We start from the raw sequence: 23,564 nt of genomic DNA on the forward strand, positions 1-23,564 counted from the left end.
TGCCTGCCAGGGGAAATGGGCCGCCCATTGCATTGCAGTAGGTGCAGTTTTGCTGGTTTACTCTTCATACCAGGATCCAATTGAAAAACAATACAAATTCCTATAATATCTTTAAACAAAAACTCCCAATACAAATTTCTTACATCAGACTTTGCATTCTTGAATAGCCCAAGCTTACAATTATTTTAAGATTTTGCATGTCAACTTTGACGTATTGTAAAATGTTTCTGAATATAAAATGAGTTATACATGCACAGTCACTTCCCAATTTTACACTCTGAAAAGAGGCTTGTGCAAAATGTATTGAAAGCTTATGTGTCAAGCATGCATTGAAGTATTGTGACAGCTCCTGTGATTAGGATTATTTTTTTTCTTTTTATTTATTCTTTCAAAATTTCATCTTAAATATTTATTTGTCTATCATTTGTAGCTCTTTGACATCTGTTTTTTTTAGATTTTTAAATACACACATTTTCATAACAAATGACACTTATTTTATTATCTTTTCTTCCTATATAATATATGGAGTCAATACCTGTTAACCTCCTGTAGTGGCAATCTAACATTAGCTTGTAGAAACATTCACATCAATAACATGTGACATTCATTCATTCAGTTTTTAGCTGTCGTGTTTTTTAAAATTTTATCTTTAGTTAAACACTATGGCAATTTATATGAGGAACAGCGTTTAATATGTTTTCAAGTTCTTAAGTGTGAAGCCAAAAACACATGAGAACTCCCTCCGTGCGTGCATCACCTTATGCCATAAGGCTCAACGGATGAATTGGTCATACATTGTCATGACACAACACAGATCAGCTATATGTAATTCTTCTTTGCCCCATCTTTAAAATATAAATGTGCCTAGACAGATCACTGATAGCAGTGGCACATAGTTACAAATTCTTTGATTTGTAACAAAACTGAATGAGGATTGTTTCATTTCAAAAATGGATTTTCTGCTGTTAATATAATTTCCACTGTAACTATGCAACAGATTAAAGTAAAATCAATTGACATGCAAATCCTACACAAACAAAGCTTTGTGAAAAAAGAGAATCAGGCACACTGTGGCACTGAAATACAAAGTTTGCGTGTGAAAAATAGGTGGCAGGAAGAAGACATGAAACGACTCCATGGAAGACTAATAAAATGTCTGGAACAACAGCAACATATAACGAAACAGACAAACATCAAAAGGTTTCTTGTTTGATCTCCAAGTTTTTTCCTCTCTCTCTTTTTTTTTTTTTAACTTCGCTTCATCCTGTTAGCATTCTGGTTTACATTATCTTGTTTTTCCTTGAAAATCATTTTAAATTTAGCAGGTCTTACATGAGAAAGGGGCACACAACTTTCAGATAGAGAGTAAACGAGATCTTTATGGTGACTAATCCAATACAAACATTGTCCTGTCAGTGTGACATCCTCTCCAACCGAAGGACACATCTAATGTGAAATCTTGTGCTGCTTTCTACATAGTTGGAACGGGTGATCTGGTCTTTAGAGAGGTTTATGGCTCGCTTTTCAAGATGAAGATAAAACACAAGCAGTCACCCACTCCATCCTAAAAGAGGATAAATCCATAAACATGAAAAAGAGCAGTTAATGCGCTGGATAGCTATACGGTGGGAGTAAAAACTTTGATTTGGCCTGCTGTGTAAAGTCTTTCAGAACCAGTACTAGATGCACGCATGACCAAGAAATTAATGTTGGAAGCTGTTGTGGTCAGGGTGTATCAAACATGTTCTGTTAGGCCAATAAAAACTAAACACTGGCAGCTGCACAAAAACTCAATCACAGCTTGGTTGGCTTGGCAGGATTGAGAAAATGTCTATGTAACAAGTTTTTCAGAGTCTTTTTTCCTCCTGATTAAGCTTTCCCTGAAATCCACATGGATATTTCCCTGTGGTTATAACTAAACATGCTTTATGTGTGTAGAAATACTTTTTTCTGTCCTTTCTCCATTGCAACATGTTTCCAAGTGTGTGTACATCAAGCCTCAAAGAGACAAGATCACTTGTGCCCATAGCGTCTGGTAGAGCTCGTGACTGGGCCTGTTTAAATCCACCAACAGAGAAGCTGCTCCACAAAGCCCATCACGCAACCCACAGATGTCCCACAGAACAGACAGGACTGCGCTGCAACCAATGAGGGGCGATAATAGCACCCCCCAAACCTCCACCCCGGTCCCCAGCATAACACTGAGCCATGCACACACACATTAGAGACATACACACCGCCAGATGAAATGAATCGTCTTCAGAGTGTGGTGATTACAGCTCATTCTATTTGTTGCGACCAACATCCATCTGAAATTAGTCATTTTCATTGCTTTTAAAAGTTCTGTGTTGTACCAGCCTCATACAGTGGCACCAACAGAGAAGCTGTTACACCAATTTCACACGGCAGCATCAAAAATGTTGGCAATCGCAATTTGCATCAATGTTTGACTTAAGTAGTGATTAATAATAATAATTATTATTTTGGCAGTAGGTCTCCTCTCCAGCACAAGGAAGTCTTGCAAGTCCTTGAACAAAAATGGAATCCATCATCCATTTACAGTTCTTTGACCTGAAAACATATTACATAATGTCTTTGCATATTTGATTCTACACAAAGTCGCTTGCGCATTTTTTTACACATTACATTTTGGAGAAACTGAAAGATTTGCGTTTTTAATCGGGCACAATTAACAGCAGTAAGAGTACCATTTGATTGAAAATGAAAATGTCAAATATGTTTGTTTGTGCTAGTGAGAAGGCGGACATGGGTCCAGAGGGAAGTCAGAGGGGAACTCAAGCATGTTTTGGTTTTTATCTTTATATTCACAGTTGGGCAACTCTTCAGGGTTTCCTGGGGCTGACAGGCAATGTGAGCACAGACTTCAAAGTAACCAAAGAAAATATATACATACAAAACCATTAGCCAGCATGTTTTCTTTAGTTAACATTTCAAACACACTGCGGAGTGGATCATGTTTTTCAGTCCCCCACCTTCACCCACCTCTGCGACTTAAAAGTTGATGTTGGTTTTTTCTGATGGTCCTGTAGTGCCACAGCTGAACAGTCGGCAGCAGCCTGAGAAATGACTTAACAAATACACCCCAGACAGACTGAAAACAGCAACCTTTGGCTGGTGTGGACTTTCCAGCCAGCTGTCTCTTTAGGAGACAATTTGCATTTGACCATCAGTAGATCAACTAACCCAGCAGGATCCAATATCAGCGATAGATCAAATATACACACATCTAAACCCCAGAGGTGGTAAGTGGTAGGCAGAACACAGAGAGAGACAGATCGCTATATTTGATTAAACACTCTTAAACAGTGAGTGTAAAATAATTATTTATCTGCAGACTTCAGAAGAAGAGTTTAATTACAGGTGCTCTGCATTTTCAACTTTGGATCTAAAGGAGATTCTCTATGTAGACAGATTACCACTTCATTATACAATTGAAGCTCTTAAAAGATTAACAGGGCCTTGGCCCCTCACACCACAGAGTGTGAACAACACATATCCAAAACCCACATGAGACAGTAATGTTGCCATTCCAAACATTTATTTGGAGGAAATCAAAAAATGGGAGTTCTTTTGTCTTCAATACTCATTCGTGCCCACACAATTACTTTTAGGCAGTAAAGAACTTTATAAGCTTTGGGTACAAATGCTTGAGAATAGCATTTTGTGGCTATTTTTAAACTCTGCTTGGAGCTAAAATAACGTCATAAAAATACACATGAATCAGTAAAAATCATGTGCCGGGGGAAAATAAAAACCTTCGTCTGTTCCAAGTAGCTATTATAAAATTACAGACAGCTGTCAGCAGAAGACTTTGACATGTGCGACCACAGTGCAAGTTTGACCAGGTTATGCTGTAAAAACATAACAAAGCCTCAGCAGCATAATGGCACCATGGCAAATTTTGTGAAAAGTGAGGAAAAATACTATAATCATACTCTAGTCAGCTATCATGGAATTTTCTAGGCCTTTCATTTATTGAAACCCATGAAGCATTAAATCATTTGCTCAAACAGATTAAAACAAACTGCTGCTCTAATGTTCCTAAGTTATATATTTGTAATTAAAGTCATCAGCCAGTGTAGCTACGTTTATCTATATATACACAGTGTCTTACATAAACTTTAGTTTTTTTTTTTACATTTCACCACATACCTGCAAAGTTTAATGTATTTTATTTGAATCTTGTGTGATCAACCAACCCACTGAAAAGAAAGATATGTGGATTTTAACAATGTTAAATACATATCTGAAAATATGGTGTGCATTTGTTTTTAACTCCCTTTTACTCTGCTGCTCCTAAATAAAATTCAGTGGAGCAACCTATTTTCAGAAGTCAACTAATTAATAGGAGACTCAACTTGTTTATATAAGTCTTGCAAAAAAAAAAATGTGTCCCTTGTTTCAGTTTTCACTGCTCTTATTCAAAATATTTTTTATTTATTTGTTCAGATATCTTTAACCATCTTGCTTTATCCAGTCGCAGTGCTTAAATATTCATTAAAAGATGGAACATCTTGAAAGGGTGTAATTGCTTATCACTCATCAGCACATTAATGTCACTAAATTGTCATAAAAAGGCTATAATCATGTTGATTTTGTAATTTTAAAAATGCATAATATCAAGTAGACATTGACTTATTGAATCTAAATCTGAGCTTTATCAAGTGTTCCAGAGGTTCTAAGACAAGATTGTTTGATCAGTTAGCTTTGTGTCACGCTTTACAATTTTTCATTGTAAAAAGTATTTGAACCTTTCTATTTCAACATGTTGAATACTTTAAATTTTCACTGAACAGGGATTGATTAATGCACAATTTTACATAAATGACATATTGATTCAAGTTTGAAAACACAATTCGAAGCAGTACCATAACTTTTCCAGCATGAGGACACCTCAAAGTTAGACAAGCAGTCTAAACTTTACAGATTATAAGTTCTTTAAAACATTGTTTATGCAACTGAAACAATGAGATTTTTAGCTTTACCACAAAACTAACAATTTTGTTTTCTCAAAGGTCGTACCATATATCTTCTTGTATCAAGAGCTGATTATTTCATTACACATTTAATGATAAATAATTCTGTTCATCAATCAAAATAACCGAGCACTGTTGTGTCGTTGTTCGAATTCACAAAATAAAAAATCTTTCTCAAATTTCTCAAATAAATATTACATTTGAGCCAAACAATCTGGTCTTTGAAAAAGGATTTTCGTCTAATCCAATCACATTCCAGAAAGCGACGGGCAGTGGCACGGTGGAAAACTGAGCCGTTCTCACTTCAAAGAGCCAGGAGGGGGGGGGGTGCTTTTAAAAATCACACCGGCAATAAACTACAGCCGAAGTTCATCACTTTTCTACAACATGAAAGAGGTCCTCAGAGCTGGATCTCCTCAAGTGGTCGCCCCTTCTCACTGACCTGATTCTGCACAAAGTTTGAAACAAAATTTGCATCGGCAAAGGGCCGGCGAAGCTGAGTCTGTTTACATGGGAGGCGTAACCAGGGAGTGGTCAAATTATTTACATTTCAAAGACAGTGGACAACATGCCACTGTTTGAGAAAGGAAGAAAAAAAACAGGGTCTTCATTTAAAACTAATAAATCACAGCTACAAGCTAATATAATTTCTTTGAATGAAGGACTGACTTCTTAGGTGTCTTTCATCCTGCTACCCGTGGACAGAAATGGGCGAAATTAAAATGATGAATATGCCAGTGACACTGCGGAGTTTATCTTTGTTTGGTAGTAAATTATAATCTCAGAGACAGCAGCTGAAACCCTCCTCTCCCGCATGACTAATTGAAGTAATTATAGAAGGGACATGAAAGGGGTACAATGCTCTGCCAGTAAATCAAGTCTTTGCAGATTCCAACAGGGTAAACATATATAAAAAAAATTACAAAGAATGAAAATTGTAAAAAAAAAAAAAAGAGAGAATGAAAAGGAACATTTATTCTTACACATTGACAACATCTAATGTCACCTGGGCCGAGTTCTCATAATCTGTTCCTTTTTTTCATCAAAAGAAGCTGGACTCCAAAACACAGGATGTGTGCTGATAGACTAGAAAAAAGGGGGTGAGAGAATAAAAATACTGAGAAACAGCTCTCTGATCTTTATTCAGTTTTCCAAAGGGAGGTGTGGATTAGAATTACATTAAAAAAGTGTGTACAGATGGTGACAGGTGACAAGGCCTTCTGTCCACAGCTTAGACTCCTGAGCAGTTGCAGCTCCCTCCTGAGGTAGAGGTCTGAAACAGCATTGGTGCACGTTGCATTTTATATTAGTTTAAAAAACGTGGACAAGTTATACCAAAAAAATATCCATGTGTATTTACTCTGAATTAGAATGCTAATGGTTTCCTTTTATTCGTATTTGATCGCAAGTGGAGTGTCTTAATACCTATTTTAACATTTGTATGCTACAAAAGACAACAGTAGTGTAGTATAGGGAATATAAATTGCTACAATATCTGTGAAAATGCACATTTAAAGATAAATTAATTGCTTTTATATTGTTTTTCATATACGTAGGTCCAGCATTAACCATGTAACACAAAATCCTCACAGGCACGAGACAGGACAATGTGATATTTTGGAAAGAATCAAATTTTCTCTCTAAGCAACCCGCATGTTCATTAGATTTCATTTTTGCTTTGCAGCTTTGATAATCAAATCCATCTATAACACATTGTCAGTCACAGCCTGGTGCAGATCAAACAGGCTACAGACAACTTCTGTGAGCTCAGAATCTTATGTTGGCATCTGTGCATGCAAACTTCATAAGTTTGTATCTTTTAGCCGTAATGTTAAAAATGAGATTTTTTCATATTTTCTTTGCGTCAGAAAATCTTTACATTGTGATAGTAAATAATACTCAACTGATCTCTCATAAAGGCAGGCTTTAATAAAATGGAATCTGTGTTAGTATGTGGAATGTGCCCTAACAATGGCAGGGTGAGACAGCTTTTGTTTGTTGATGACTAAACAAAAAATCCTATGTTTTAGCAGCCTGGCCATTGCCTTGCAGTGCACTTGATTAAAATCTCACTTCACAAACAGTCTGGAACTTCTGCCATTTACTTAGATTCCTCTAGTAGAATTTCAATCAGCAAACAGAAGGAGAAATTACGAACGATGAAGCCAGTTTTCTGCTATGTTTTAGAATTGCATTCGTTCTGTAGTTTTAGCAATCGCAGTGGAGGAAGCGAACGAAGCTGTTCAATCTGCGTTGGCCACGCTTCCAAATATGGAATTAACATTAACAACCATCCCATTGGGCTGGCACTTCTCTGTTCACAGTGGGGGATGGTTGGTTATAGCACAGGTAAGCTTCTTAGCGTCGAACTGGCGCATTACAGACGTCTCGACCAAACGTTAGAGACTGGGTAACATTTAACTTCAACAGAGTCCACGCTTCCAGGAAGCAATCATTTCTCAATAGCAGAGGGTCTGGACCTTCTTTACGAAGCAAACGTAGAACAAGGAGCTGGTTTTTTTCACCAGTTTAATGTTTTAGAGACATTCAGGCAAAATTCAGAGACTTGCAATTGGTATAAGTTATGCAGAGGTTTTCAAGTTCTGTCACATTACAACCACAAACCTCAGCATAATTTAATCAGATTTTAAGTTATAGCCCCATAAAAAGCTGTCAATAACAAAGTGGAATGATACCGCAAATAAAATCCAGTGCAAGCGATTGCCCTTAGAAGTTAACTAATTAGTAAAATGATTACACCTTTGTGTGATCTAATATCAACATAAGTACAGCTGTTCTGTAAAAGGCAACACAAAACACTGAATTTTTGTGCCTTCATGCAAAAGTCTGTGTGTGGTGGAAAACCACCACTCCAAATCACCCTTAACACAAAATCCCCACAGTGGAACATGTGGGTGGCAATATATTGCTGTGGGGTCGCTTTTCTTCAGCAGTTGATGGGAAGATGAATCAAACTTAATAAGAGGCTATCTTTGTGAAAAAATTCTACTTGAAATAAAATGTCTATGAGTTGGATTATCATGAAGGTTGCCTGGTGGCTTTTGTTAACCCTTTTTTAATATATCCTAACTTTGTACATGTAAATGAATTGCACTGCGAACAAAAAGTCAAATCAAACTAAAAAGGGAAATGTGTCCAGACACGTCATGCACGTTTCTCTAAGCCCCTTTGCGATGAAGAAGAACGAACAACAAAAAAGAACTGGAGGTCAACAAGACAAAACCGTTTTGTAAATTACAAGGCTTTGTGTCTACTATTCTGAGCTTTAACATGATATTCATTTGAGCAACATGCTAGTTTTCTGGTATTTGTTTTTCTTTTCTTTTAAAACGGAGAAATGAGAAGAAAATACCACAGTTCGCTGGAAGAACACAGTGAAGAAAAGAAAGGCCATAATTATTGTGGAGGTTGAAAGAGGCGAGCGAGTCGCCGTCAGTTGTACTCATTTGCTCATCTTCATTTCATCCTTCACATGGGAGTGTGGTCAGCTCCGATCTTGTTTGGATGAACACATCAACAGTCATTCCAGTAATGACTGCATGCGTCTGGGGTCAGAGCATTTTTCAGAAGGTTCATTTTGGTTTACTGGAGCAAATCATAATCGCAAGAATTTTGCAGCTGATACAACCATTACAAACCTGTAGTCACCTCTGATTTTCACTTTGTGTAGAACGGAGTTAAAAATGTGCCGTACAACTGTTAAAATTTATTGGGAGGAATTATTTCCTGGCTCCTTTGCAGATGCGATTTCCGCTTCCCATCTGGACACAGATGAAAATATGTCCAGATGAGCTTGTACTCACCTCAAAGACACAAGTGAGTGTATACATGCAAAAAAATAAAAAATAAATTCCATAAAACTGATGAGAAACAAATGGACTATTAGAATAAAAAGAATGATTCATTTACTGCAGTATTTTTGCCCAGTTTTTAACAGCCTTTATGCCTTTCTTCAGAAGAACTCAGGGAGGAAAAGAACAATTTAAAGCTCACTAATTTCCAAATAAATAAATAGATTGTGTGTCTAGTGGAAACATTTTCATATTACAACACTCTTGCTAAAACACGGCCTAGTCAAAACAAAGTCATTCTTCTCCACTGCTACCACATGATTGTTCAGTGTTAGTGATTGGTGCAAAGTTAATGGTCCAATGCGATGGCTTGGTTTGGTTTCCTTATATATATATATATATATATATATATATATATATATATATATTTTTTTTTTTTTTTTTTAAACAACTGGATTTAATAACTGAATCTGACTGACATAACTGGGATATAATTGGGAAGTACCACTCAATGGGTTAATGTTGGAGAAACAACTTATTGTTACATAAAAACTGTTTATCCATGTATCCATTATTGTTGGCCATGTTAACTAGCCTTAGCATTCATGACAGGTGGGGAAGAAACAGTAGCACAGCAGATATCAAAAAAGGAGGTGTGAGGAGCATATACATTAGCTTGATTGACAGCATTAAGCTCCACCTCTTGGCTTGGTTGTTTCTGACTGAGTGTTGCGTATTTGTAGCAGAAGAACTTGTTTTTTTCCCTCACAGATTGCCTGTCTCATAATTCCAGGACAAAGTGACAGTTGTAACAAATATGTAAAAAAAAAACACATTGTTCATAAAAGTTAAATACTGCAGCTTTAACATTACATTCAGTCAGAAGAAACATGTTGATATTGTCGATTAATAAACGGATCAAGATGACATGATTTATTTGGATTCAACTATTTACAGGTTTATGCCCAGTTCTTTTAAGTTGCACATTTTGCTCCTTCTACCTCATTTATCTTCTAAGCTGTGCTAACTGAGAAAGCCAGCATAAAAATGCAGTTAGTGTTTAATTTTTAATACAGTTTGGAGCAATTTTTCATTTCTGGAAAGCCCAGCAATTTTTTTTTTCTTTTTTGTACATTATTCAACTATATTTTGCTCAGTGTCTCTGCTTTCAGGGGCTTCAGTTCTTCTCTTGTTTAGATACAGAGACATTTAAAGATAATTTTGGGCCAGCTTTGATCAGAGACTCGATTCTGTCTTTCTGGTCTCCACCATATGGTTCCCTTGTCTGTGTATCTGTGCAAGTATCTGCACAAACATGCTAGATGCCTGAGCATCATTGTTTTTCTCCCTCCAGGCTCGGCCTACTGTTCTCAAGTGGATATCAAAGGGCTCCATTTACAGTTATCTTTGCTTGGTTGCGCCACGGAAGTAATCACTGCAGGTCAGAGGTCAGAACTCTGGGCCCAGACAGAAACTCGACTGACTGACGTGGAACTTCAAAGGAACGGGATCCTCTGACAGACTGTTGTTTTAGCCAGGAACTCTGGCTATCATAATCAGAAGAGTGAAGGGGGACAGTAAGAAAAAAGAAAGGGGTAAATGAGTGTGTGGAGGGACTCGTGTCTCTGAAAAGAAGTAGAGGAGAGAAAGACTACCTTTAAATAATAAGAGGCAACAAGATCAAAGAACAGGCTTGAGTTTGGTCTGCTTAACCTCTGTAACACAGAAATGGAGCACAACAAAAAGGCGTCACTTTATTCTGTCCTGTTGTTATTTCTATGCTTGGTGAAACCCAAAACCATGTTAAACATAATGGAAAATATTTGAGGTCTTCTTTTATTAACCAGGGGTGGCTTTGATGTTTGATGTCTTTATTTGTTTTAGAAGAAGAAAGAGAAAGGCCCAAAATGGCATGCTAGCGATCTTCTTTTGGAGAGAACACATGAAGTGTGTGCGTGCGGGCGTGCGCGTGAGTGTGTGTGTGTGTGTGTGAGGGAGAGGGGGGAAGTAATGAATGATATGAGAGCAAACCAAGCTTGTTTATGCTATGTAATCAATTAAACATCATTACTAACCCTTTCAAGAGTACCAAGATGAAAGACCAGAAGGAAATGATCAAAGTGACGGCATTTTTTAAGCACTAAGCTGTCTCTGCTACTGTGTCCTTAGCTAGTGAACTTACAGCAGAGCTAATGATATGTGACCAAAATTGGTGTTACACAAAGTGCATCAAACTCTGATACACTGGATGCATGCTACTGTTTTCTGTCCATATTTAACATGGCAAAAAAAAACAAAAATGTCAAAGAAATAAAAAAGATAACAGATGGAAAAAAGACAGAGTACGGTAATACCAATGGCACCAAAGGAGAAACATATATATTTTCCCCATTGCTATCTTCAGTAGTATTTTCAGTATAAAGATCAAGTTGTATTGACTGCCATAAGCTGCTGCACAAAGTCTCCCTTATTCTGCATTACTGTAAAGCTGGAAAATAAATAGGTTTTTCGGATAGTGATGGAGTGTTTTGACCCATGTAAGAAAGTCCAAAACAGCATTCCAGACACAAACCACAGACCATCTCAAGACTACATGTTCAGCAGCATTAGGGCACTTCAAATGTAGTCTGAAAAGGAGCCTCTTCAGCTTTACTGGGTGTAAAAACAGGTAGCGGGAGTTTTTTGTGGATATCCTGTCATGAGAGAAGGGCAAGGGTGTAGCGACATCACAGCAGGATTTAAAGGAAGTCAGCGTTTCAGGGTGGTCAGCTGGAAAGAGCAGGAGGTCAAAGGAACCTTGTTGGCTACATAATCCACCTCTTATCTCTGAATCATTGTTGGATTTGGGTTTTCAAATGGGCTAAAGTCTATCAGTGCTCATGACATACGTATATATAAAGTACAGTTATGGAATTGCGGCTCTTTCTCATGTCTGAATTGTAGACAGAAAATGTAGTAAACTTTTATTTTGATTAGTAGATAAAAAAACAATTGACACAGCTGGATTTAAAGTATTGTCAAAGTGATTCTTAATTTTGCTGCTGAAGGGCCTCTCTTAAAAATAATCTGATTTGCCAAATCTAATCTTTGACCTTCATTGTTTTGCTTGTATGTAAAACACCATCACTAAGATCAGTGTTTGAACATGTGCACAACCTTTGTTTATAAGATGCTGTAAAGGAAGTCAATCTGATTGGCTGAAAGGTCTCCTTAGATGACTCTTCATCTTGTAACTTCAGCTGCTTTTAAGCTGTACCATCTTCAAAGAGACACACAAGACAAACTCTGAAGAAACTTGTGTCCAATAAAGAAACAAGAGCTAATCGTGTCACATGGCCTGACCAAACTTTTCAGATTGCTGATACATTACAATGTATGCCAATCAAAGCTGTCTAATTTTGAGTGCAGCTCAGCAATGCTACCTTAATTGGGGGTAGTTATGTGTTAGAGGTGTTTCAAAGTAGTTCTGTCAACTCGGTAGCTCTCCATGGGAAAGAGGCCTTTAGGTCAAAATCGGTAGTTTGTTTAATCAGCATTATGTAATATTAACACCTTAAAATTTTCTGATTAATTACTGAAGGCTGTTTCATATTTCTAAGGACTCCGTATCTGAATTTACAATCCAGTTCTTATATGACCTAAAGTAATCTCAAGAGCTTTGAAGAGATCAATAGTCTTTTGATAACTTTTAGTTTCTTTTAATGACTGCTGCCTGAGTGCTCTTTTAATGATTATTAGTGTTGCATGTCTTAATGTCTCTGAGTGATTTCATAAAGATTATTATACTGTAATTAGACTGATTGAAACGTTGACATTTTGCTGGTCCAACATAGTTCATCAATGCTGCATAAACGGTTGGGGAAAATTGATGTTTGTTTAACTCAAGCAGAAAGTCCGGTCATATTATATGCTAGCCCATCAAAAATTAGTTGTGCAAGACTTTGGTTTGGCGCTGGTCTCTAAGAGAGTGTTTCACCAACGCATAAAAGAAAAGATATTAGATCTAAAGCCAAAGTGGTGTTCTGTTTGGTTTGCAACACATCACATACTGCTGAACTATGCCAAAAAGGCTATTTGATTAGCGTCAGACTCGGGACTGGGTGACGTACCATCCGACAGGATTCACACGCTTCCCGCTCTTGAGCACAAAGGGGCAGAACAACAATATTATGGTGTCCACTCAGACCTTACCCCCCGTTCCCCAGTAAAAACATTTCTGTGAGAGTCGGCTTGACCAACCTCTTCTCTCATATAAAAACACAAAGCTGTGCGTATTCTGACAGCTGCTGCCCGGGTGCCCTGTGGAGAACAGAAGGAGAGCTTTGAAGATCTTGACCTTCTGGAACAATAAAATGCCATCATCAAACACTCCTGAGAAAGGCTGCTGACCCACAGATCCATGTGTCTGCTTGAAGTAATTCATATTAAGCTCTGGGGATTCCTAGGATGAGTTGGGTGCTAACAGAAGCACAGATAGAGTCAATCTCTTGCATTATGATGGTCCTAACTGGGAACAAGTGCAACAGAGTTTACCACTGTCACTTGGTTTTAGCAACATTTTTCAAATGGTCTTTCAAATCTTCTTAGTTGAATAAAATGAACTCTAAGAAAACAAAAAGCACATTTCTCAAACCATTAAACCAGTCTTAGAATGCTAGAGAATGCTTTTTTTTTTTGTTGACATTCCACATTGTTATTTTTGTTGTGAATGTTTAAAACCTTCTGCATCTTTTCCACGATCTTGTTTGTTGTCCTATAGGTCAACAGTTTCATTTATTTGAAATAGTCCATAAGTTGTCATCATCTTATAAGACTAGCTTCTCTAAGGGTTTGTCCTCCATTTCTGTGGAGTTAAAAAGGAAGTCTGCACTTCATTTAATTAAATATTTCCACTACAGTTGTATTGTGTCCATGTACTGTATTTGAATGCAAATGCTGCTCCCTTCAAATATTCCCTTACTTAGCAGCTTTGCTTTCAGGGAAAACTTGGCCTTGGTTACTAAGTTGTAAACACAGGAAAGAGAAACAATCTACCTTGGTTCCTGAAAAACTTCCTGTGAAAACTGGAGCCTTTTTATACATTTCCAAACCGTAAAACTATTAACAACAACCTTTCCTTTCCTTTCCTTTTAGTTCCTTAACCTGTATTATTATGACACACTGTTACTATATATTCTACATATTTTCAGTATGTCAGCTACTTTAAGTTAAAGTTAACTTAATATTTTGTCTAAAAGAGAATAATTTTCGTAGGCTAACCTTCAAAAGAAAGGGAATAAACGGATAACTCCAAATCAAAGCTATTCCATCAAATGGAGTCAGTGAAAGAGAATTGACCACATATGAAGTTGGTAATGGATGACTCAAAAAACCTTTCTGAACTTGATGATCAACATCTCTGCGGGGTTTTGGACTGAACAAGAGATCAGAGGAGATGAAGCGAAAAGCGACTTGTCTGAGCCGTCTCCAAGCCTAAGTTTGTGATCTATCAAGGTGAAAACAGGACCTGTCCCTTTGATACAGCAGGGAAAAAAACAAAAAAAATAACTTCAGAGAGTAAAAATATGAGGCACACGCTCAAAACAAAAAGGGCACACAAAAAAACTAATTCTGGATAAAATAGAAAACATTTTTCTTATCTCTGTTTTCATGCTTAGAGACTGACTTTCAGTCACACGACTGATAAAACAAGCCTTTGATCTTACATAACTCTGCATTTGCATAACTGTCAAAGAGGATTGCAAAGCAGAGATGCCAGCTGGGTCCACTTGCTCCTCAAGCCTTCTGTCTTTGTCCACATGTTAAACTTTACAGGGCTCTCAAGAAAGTGGTGTTGACAGTCTCGATTTGAGGTCAAGAGGGGTCGGGGGTCAAGCACTTCCTGCTGACATGAAAGCACATCGGAGCACACCTTGCTCTCAGAGTCTGTCGTCGACCCCACGGACCATCTGTACCTACATAATCTGGGGTTCATCGGGCCCAAACAAAACCCATGTGTTAATTACCTTTGAAGGTGCAATGACTTCAGAGCCACAGCTGATCTTCATCTTGTTTCAAAGGTAAAGCTGGAGAACAGGTTACGCTTCAGACACGTTACAGTTGTCCTTTCCCAGAGGTAACCCGGCTGTTCAACAATCTCTTTAAGGAGATAAGCTTTCCGCTCGGTGTCCCTGATAGTGGCTAACCCCTTCAGTCTCACTCCGAGGAGCTCCCTAAAAATAGTATTGCAAAGATACAGTATATTTCTGATACAAGACGCACTCTGCTACACCTGCACACCAGATGTGACAGTGTTCTCTTTGTGGGAATTCAAGTTGTTCTCCTGATGGTTTCCAGTTTTTTCATCCCCAAAATTAACTTTGTTCCACCATAATAACTGCTTAGTCCTTCAATCGATCATTTTTGTACTTTTAGTAGAAGAATCACCAAAATACAAGAAAATTAACTGGAGCTGGAAAAGTAACTGGAGCATCATGAACGCATTTATAAAGTTCTTTTTAGTCGTTGTATTTTATAAAGTTCACAGAAGATTCCAGGAATGTGATGATCACAACTTCATAGACATAGCAGAGGATGCTGGTAGCAGTCACCCTATTAGTCATGACAAAAACAAGATGATGTTTTCGCTCATTGCTTTTTCTTCCTCTGTGAGTTAAGCTTGAGTAATGCTTTTCTCTCCAACCACAAATGACCACCTTCCTCTGGACACAGGAGAAAAGAAAGTGGGCGTTGTACATTCCCAAACAGATATGTTAAATTCCTTAGAATAAATATACCTACAGATGACCTCAAACCAAAGACAGAATATTTGTGGTGATGACACACAATTTTAAAAGGAACACATGGATGTGTTGGAAGTGGTTTCAATATGTTTGTTTGTTTTTCTACTTAGATCCCACAATACCTACCTGCTTTTGTAAGAGGATGCTCTTTCACACAAACCATCAAAGGCTACGTTGAATAAGGTTCAAATTGACTTGTTCCCACCACTGGTGAACTTAAAGCGTGACAGACCCCAACCTGTTACCACCTGATGGAAAATTCAAAAATGCAGTCTTTTTTTTTCAATCAGTAATTTCCATAATATCACATACAAACACATTAAAGATACAGCATAATTATGAGTTTATTTTTATTTTGAAGACGACATGTAAAAAGTTTGAAAATTAACAGGAAGTTGGCATCTCAGAATCCAGAATAAGCTGCTCTGTATATGAAAGAGCTTCAATAAATATTTGTTTGCACTTTTGGCTGTTTGTTTCACAGTAAAATTCTTGCACACACAATATGACACAAAGTTAGACAGGGAATCTGTTGTTATGTTACAGGCTGTTATATACTGTTATGGTACCACTTCCTCTTTATGGTGGAACTGGAAGAGGGTTAAGCTAATTCTCCAAAGTTACAACTTCATAAGTACATGGAACATAACACAAGTGGTCAAGAAGCCTTGTTTCTGGTTCTCTATTTTCGGTTTCATCATAGTTATGTTGTATTTACTTTGAAAATATTTAATTCACAAAAACTTAATCTGAGTGCCACTAAAGGCAACCCCACTGTCACCAGTGTTAGTTTTGTCTTAGTTTACAAACCATGACTGGGGAATATATTTAGAGATCGATATTTAAGGCAAATAAAGCTAGTCATGCTAATTTTTTCCTGCTAATCGCTAATTTAAGATACACAAAACAGTTTAGCATGTCAAAGTCACCCATCCATTTTATGTACACCCTTGTCCCCACTGGGGTCGGTAGGGGTGCTGGTGCCTATCTCCAGCGAACGTTTCGGGCGAAAGGCGGGGTCACCCTGGACAGGTCGCCAGTCTGTCGCAGGGCAACACAGAGACTAACAGGACAAACAACCATGCACACACACACCTAAGGAGAATTTAGAGAGACCAATTAACCTAACAGTCATGTTTTTGGACTGTGTGAGGAAGCCGGAGTACCCGGAGAGAACCCACACATGCACAGGGAGAACATGCAAACTCTATGCAGAAAGACCCCAGGCTTCTTGCTGCAAGACAACAGTGTTACCTACTGCGCCACTGTGCAGCATGTCAAAATCATCTTTCATTTAATTTAATAAAACTATGTTTTCTTAACACAGACTGCTTGACTGCTCAGACATGATGATTAGAAAGAAATCAGAATTGGGGACAATTGGTATTGGTAGGTAAAAGCATTGCAAATGTAAAACCATGTTGCCTTTACTCTTCAAATATTTTTGAAGACTGACGTTTCTAATCTCAAGATGGTGAAAATGAAAGCAGGCAGACCTGTAGGTGACAGATACCAATACTGTGAATGTAATTCTAAGCAGTGATACAAGAGTATCGGCAACTAAAGTGGTAACAAAAGCCCAGCCTGAACTGAAGTTTCCTCGGGTTTCTCCAAGGAGTACCACACAAACTAATGTCTTCGATGTGCCTTTTTTTAGAAAGAGAGAGAGAGAGAGAGAGAGAGAGAGGGCTGTAAAAGCTGAGGTGATGATTTCATGTTTCTGGCGAAAAAATTCCCAGGCTGGGAAGAGCCCGTGGAAAGTAATCAAGTGGCAAGGCTATGTCATTCTGATGAAAGATGGCTTGTCAGAAACTGGCAACTATGGGTGCTCTTTGGCATCACCCACAGCCCACTGTGCACTACAGTAGAATGTGACATCAAAGCAGGTACGAAGCCAGGCCCAGATGCTGGCAGTGATCATTGTCTTCTGTAGTACCAATGGCCTCAACATCCGTGTGAGGGGATGAAAGCAAATGGTGTTAAGAGTGTCAAAATGAGAACCTTACCACATGCTGGTGACTTTACAGTGGTACAATAACAAGAAGGTGCTGCATGCCAAATATATTGAAGCCATTTCTAAATCATTTTTGTCAATTATACTTCTATCCTTGTATCAACAGTTTCAGTCCATGTTTACTCATCCAGTGGTTTTACTATTAGACATATATGTTGCAGGTTAACAACACCAAAACAAAACAACATCATAAAAGTAATGGAAAATGCATTTTTTTTATCTACAGCTCAAAAAGAGCTCCAAATACAGCTCTTATAATAGAATAATGGCCATGTTTTATGACAGGGTGTGGACTTCAAAAGAGCTTCCCCATTGAGAATGGCAGGTTAAAGGACAAAAAATGAGTAATGTGTTGTGACTCTGCTGTGATGACCTGTAATAAGGGCTTTTCCATGTCCTATGGCAAATGTGTGGCATAAATAAACATTTTGGAGATGGTAGAGCCGGATTCTCCCTCTGTCTCACTGGGAATGAGATTAGACATAGTGGCAGGAGGGCTGCCGCCTCTCCGGGGATAATAATAGCACATTTTAAAAGGTAATTGGTCTCTGTTGTCTGCTTTTCTCCTGACTACCTGGCAGAGGGCATAGTAAAGGATGATTCAGGGACCAAGCATGAATACAAAACTCCCGGAAGATGGTTGCACGCACTTTCGTGCACCAGTATCTCCATCACACCCTGGTCCACCCCCAGTCATCCTGAAGCGTACCGTCACATTCCTGCACACATGCAGGCAAACACGCAAAACATGCATGTAAACCCCGCCCTGACAGACACACGCATCCATCTCTCTCAGGGTAAACGATGTGACAAAAATGTTAGCAGGCAGCAAGTGCTACCTTTTCACTGCCAACAACAAACAGCTCAGCTGCAAAATCAACGGTTTGATTGCTATTTAGTGTCAATGAGATCTCTAATGCTATCTTAAGAGTTTGTTTTTTATCAAAGAGGGCATCATCTGCAACCAATAGACGTTCTCCTCTTACGAAATGAGAGCCTGCTCGACAGATGTCTCCTGCCTCTCTTACTCTGTCTTACCCCCCCCCCCTATCCCCAGTTTACATGCACATCTTAGATGGCACCTCTTGACTTCAGTCAGGATCAAGGTTGTTTACTGATTCTCTGGGAAATATCAGGAACATGTGGCTAGGGCACATGAAAGGAGCTCCACTGTGCATTAACACCCAAAAGCATCAGTACATGTTGTTGTTTGGGGTTTCAAACAAAGGTTCTAGCATTAAAATTAAGGAGGACCTCCTGCTTCCGTAGGGTTGCCTCAAGGTGACGCAGAACAGAAGCTGTGGTTAGAAAGGCTTCCACAGGGACATTATAACAGTGTTTGTTTGTAAAGGAAACTCCACAGTGCCAGGAAATATAAAATCTGGTAAATGAAAAAAATAAAAATAAAGAAGCACGAATGGTACATGCAGTGGGGGAAAAGGTTTTAATGACACATATTCCAAAGTAAATATGCTCCTAATAGGTTTGTTGACATCACATTCATACAAAATGTTAGTATAAGCCCAGGTAATTCATGCCTGCAAAGAAATATACACAAATAAGTACATAAATAACGTGTATTGAAATGTATTTAATACTTGGTAGAGACTTGCTTTGGCAAACAATGCTTCAGAACGTCTGCTGTAAGCTGGGGTGCTCAAGTGTGATTTTGATTCATTTTTTTGAGGGAATTGTCTTCAAACAAACCAACATTTCTTTCTTTCTTTCAACAGATTTTTTAATTGGATCATTGTTGAGCAGTTGACAGTTCCATTGTTGTTGCTGCTTTAAAATTTTAGATTTTTCTTGGTTGTGTGGGATCATTGTCTTGCATCATGATCCATTTTCATAGTCTTAGCAAAATTGTCTTGACAGTGAGATATTCTCCACTCTACACTGCACTATCCGTATGTGATTTCAGGAATAATGTGCAGCACCATGTCTCCTCTTAGCATGGCATGTATACAATAAAATCAAATGAGTTAAGTTTTGAGCTTGTCTGACCTCGGTATATTCAATATGGGGTTTGCTTGACCAAATGTCAGAATCAATCTTAAAATGAGCTTCATTATTGTTTTTTTCAGAGAAGTTTTGTGCAATGACTTCAAATATATATATATATATATATATATATATATATATATATATATATATATATATATATATATATATATATATATATATATATATATATCCATATATCAGCAAATTCCAAGTCTTTCTAAGCCTTCTCCAAGTGGTCCGTGGCTCATCTGATTATAGCTTCAGTCTTCTGTCAGAACTCTTGTAAGTAACTCTATCAACTTTATCAGTCTATACGTTGCAACAATGTTACAAATGTCTCCAGTGTTATTTTAGCATCAATTTTTACACATAGTTTAACTGATTTTTGCTTATTTCTTTGCATAACTGGGTTACTTGAATTGTTGCTGACATATTGCATGATTTTCATGTCAACTACTGAGAAAACTATTGATTTGTCTAATACTTATATTTTCTCCTGTGTCCCAAAATATCTTTAAATTTTAAAATAATTCAACACACCTGAGCTGTATTCCACACATTTCCAGATCCCTTTATGTTCTGAATCTGATCAGACTTCCAAGCTAAAACACTTTGTGGTATTATACTGCTAAATCCTGGTCTTTGGTATTGTGACCTTTATGAGATTTGCTTGAGGCTCACAGCCTTCAACTTACCATAATGCTTTAATATGTTTTATACTTCTACTTTTAGGCTTTTGCATAATGTGTGGGAAAATAAATGGTGATTTAAGGAAATTTAAAGAAACTCTTCAATGAATTATAAAAGTTTTATAGCTGGCGATCCCTTCTTTGTTCTTCCAATGAGGACCTCCACCTGTTTCTGATGATGTGAGCCAGAGCTTGTCCCTTTCAAGAGGCTGATCCCTCCTGATCTCTTTGATGTAACCTGACCTAACAGTTCCAACTAGCAGGATTTGACGATCACGGACAGACCCTCAGCAGCAAGCCTGCACAAATCAGAGCTAACAGCAATGGGGGCGATAGGAGATGGGGATGTGCACGCAGACCTGGTAGGGCACAAAGACGGAAAGGGGGCTCATAGAGCTATGAAGTGTCTGAATGCCAAACAGCTAGCAGTCACATGATCACTGCTGCCAGCTCAGACTTAAGCAGTAAAACCTGTGAATCTGTGAGGGCACATGCAACTGATCGGAGATGAAAGACAAGCTTTGACTTTCACAGGAGGCCTGGAGTTGGGGTGGAGGGGCTATTCAGGGGCACTTCTGAAGGACTGCCATCAGAACAGCTGGGTCATTTTCAGATGACCTAATTCTTGGATTAATCCAGTCAGGCTTGCATGGGTAAATTTGAGTGTATGCTACACAAAGAGGACAAAAAAGGACAGAAGGAGAATTATTGGCAAAAGAAGGGCCTAGTTCTTCGATTTCAGCGAAGCTATGCAGAAAAACCCACCTTTCACACAATGGTGGGAAGTTGTAACCTTTCTTTAAAATTTCTTAAGTCTGTTATCATGCCTAGTACATAGAACTTTAGATGCAATCATCTACAATTCACTCTTCTTTGGTCAGAGAACATTTTCTCGCCAGGGCACTATGTGTGTCAGAGGCCAGAGTCCATCTGCGAGTGATTTAAGGGTTTAATTTTTGAAGATGATGCGTGATAAAACAGGGAGGTATGGGTCAAAGTGACTATACACTCCGTCTGTGACAGAACCTCTACTCTTGGACCTTAGCACATGTTTTAATCTATCCAAGCATGTGTTTGAAGTTCGCATCGAGCACCATCAGATTCATTTTTCCTGGCTCACAGCGGCTTCACGTCATTTAGACAAGGGCTAAGTTAGGGTATTTTAAGCTGTTTGGTCGTGTTGTCTTTTTGAATGGAATTTTGATGGATGGTATATATTTGGAATTTCAAGCATTTTGATCAACTTTTTGTTTTTTTCACAATGAAATCATAACTTTTAACAGCAAACAGTGCAGCTGTTTATTTCAGATAATCTAAAGCCATTGGTTACATTGGCTGTCACATTATCTGTACTTTGCCATAATTGGACCTGCTGCTACTTCTTTGGTGTGGTTGAGTGCCTTTAGTTCCTTTAGTTAATTTAGTTGTATATATTGTTATTATTATTATTGTGTGTTTGCTTATTTATACTGTATATATTTGACCTTTTGCACGGGAGCTGCAATGGAAATTTCGTTGAATTCTGTTCAATGACAATAAATGCTATCTATCTATCTATCTATCTATCTATCTAAATGCTACCTCAATTATTCTGAAGCAACCCCTAAAGTGTTGCTCCTCAAATCAAATCCACACACAGCAGGGGAAATGTGCACAGTAATAGAACTCTGGATGACAAATAATAGTCTCTTGGAAGACTGCCTAAAACAAAACAGGAAGTTAGCCATTTTTGTTAAAAAAATAAATAAAAAATGAACAAAAAAATCTGTCATTTTACAGAAGTTACATTTTAACAGGCCTCTTCTATGTATTTTAATGTATCAAATGTATCAAACACAAACGTTTGATAAAAGTGGTATGATGTCAACAAGATGTGAGTGACATCAAAATTTCAACGTGGCATCACTCTTTTAAACAGGTGAGCAAGCTCCTCCTACTGAGAACAGGAAGTGACATGTTTTACTGGTGAAGGCATTCTAACTATAGCTATAGTTGAGGTTTCACAGGATTAAGAACTATGACTTTTCACTGGAGGGTGTGGCTATGTGGGTAGGCATGGAAGCATGGCAGATTTTGATTTATGCTGTGTTAAAATGTGGCTCCAAATCACACATATAACATCCAAAGCATATTTAACTGAGCATGAATAAATGTCAAACTCCAGGCCAAATGGCCAAGTAAATCCACAGCATCCTTTAGCATGTCTTAGGTTGCTGTGTCTCCCACATACAAGATTTGAGTACCACAAAAGTTTCTGTTGCTAAACAAACATACTCAACATCTGTGTCGTAATTTGCTAATATGGTTTTTGTCCTGGCCTCTGAGAAAGTGAAATGAAATGTCCAATTGAAAGTTCCTCTTTAATTGTTAATCATATTAGAGTCACACTTTTTCTGATGACATTACATTCTATTTGTTTGTCCATGCCAATCCTTCACCACCAATCAGGAAGTTGGCTTAAATGAATGAGGCACCTAAGTTTTTCTCCCTTCACATCAGACATTATTCGTGATTGAATCCATTTGTTAAAGGAACACAGCTTACTGGCTAAGCATGCCTATTGAGAGACAGAGATTGATCTTACTGAAGAGTGGCGCAGAGCCCTGGATTAAGCCACTGACCAACCTTGAGCGAAGGCTGCTCAAGGTTGCTTGCAGCTTTTCATTCAGACTTTATGTTTTGTCATGGTCTTGTTTTGTGAAAGATCTCTAAACATAAGTAGAAAGTAATTTTCTCATCAATAATTTCATCAAGAAGGAACTGGAAGTTTCTTTTTTCACCAAATCTGCTGATAACTAATATTAAAATGTACTTTTATTGAACAAAAAGAGTCTTTTAAGTCATCCCACTAAAATATGAAGTCACTACTGTATGCCAGTAGCACTGAAGTTGAACTCCCATGGGTGAAATACTGACTGACTAGGGACTGGCACCGTTACTGTCCACCTCCCCAGGTGACACAGTTGTTTGAAGAAATGGAAGTGTTGATGCTCACCCTTGTAGAGCTAGTTGGACATAAAGAAAAATAAGTTCAGCATCTAGCCGAATGCTGCAAGAACTTTAGTTTTCAAATTACAGGTTTGTAACAAGCAGCCAAGTGCTTTTAAATCTCTGGGTGCTGGTTTGTTAGGTCTCCAAGCAGCTGTCCTCAGATGACACTTCTGACTTCCCCCTCCTCAATGGATTAATCTTTACTTTTGCCTCTTTTTTTAAAATTATTTAGCAGTGATGCTAGAATTCAACATTTGCAACATAACCACATCCCT

This window comes from Xiphophorus couchianus, chromosome 16, assembly GCF_001444195.1.
Source record: "Xiphophorus couchianus chromosome 16, X_couchianus-1.0, whole genome shotgun sequence".
In the NCBI taxonomy this organism is placed as follows: Eukaryota; Metazoa; Chordata; class Actinopteri; order Cyprinodontiformes; family Poeciliidae; genus Xiphophorus; species Xiphophorus couchianus.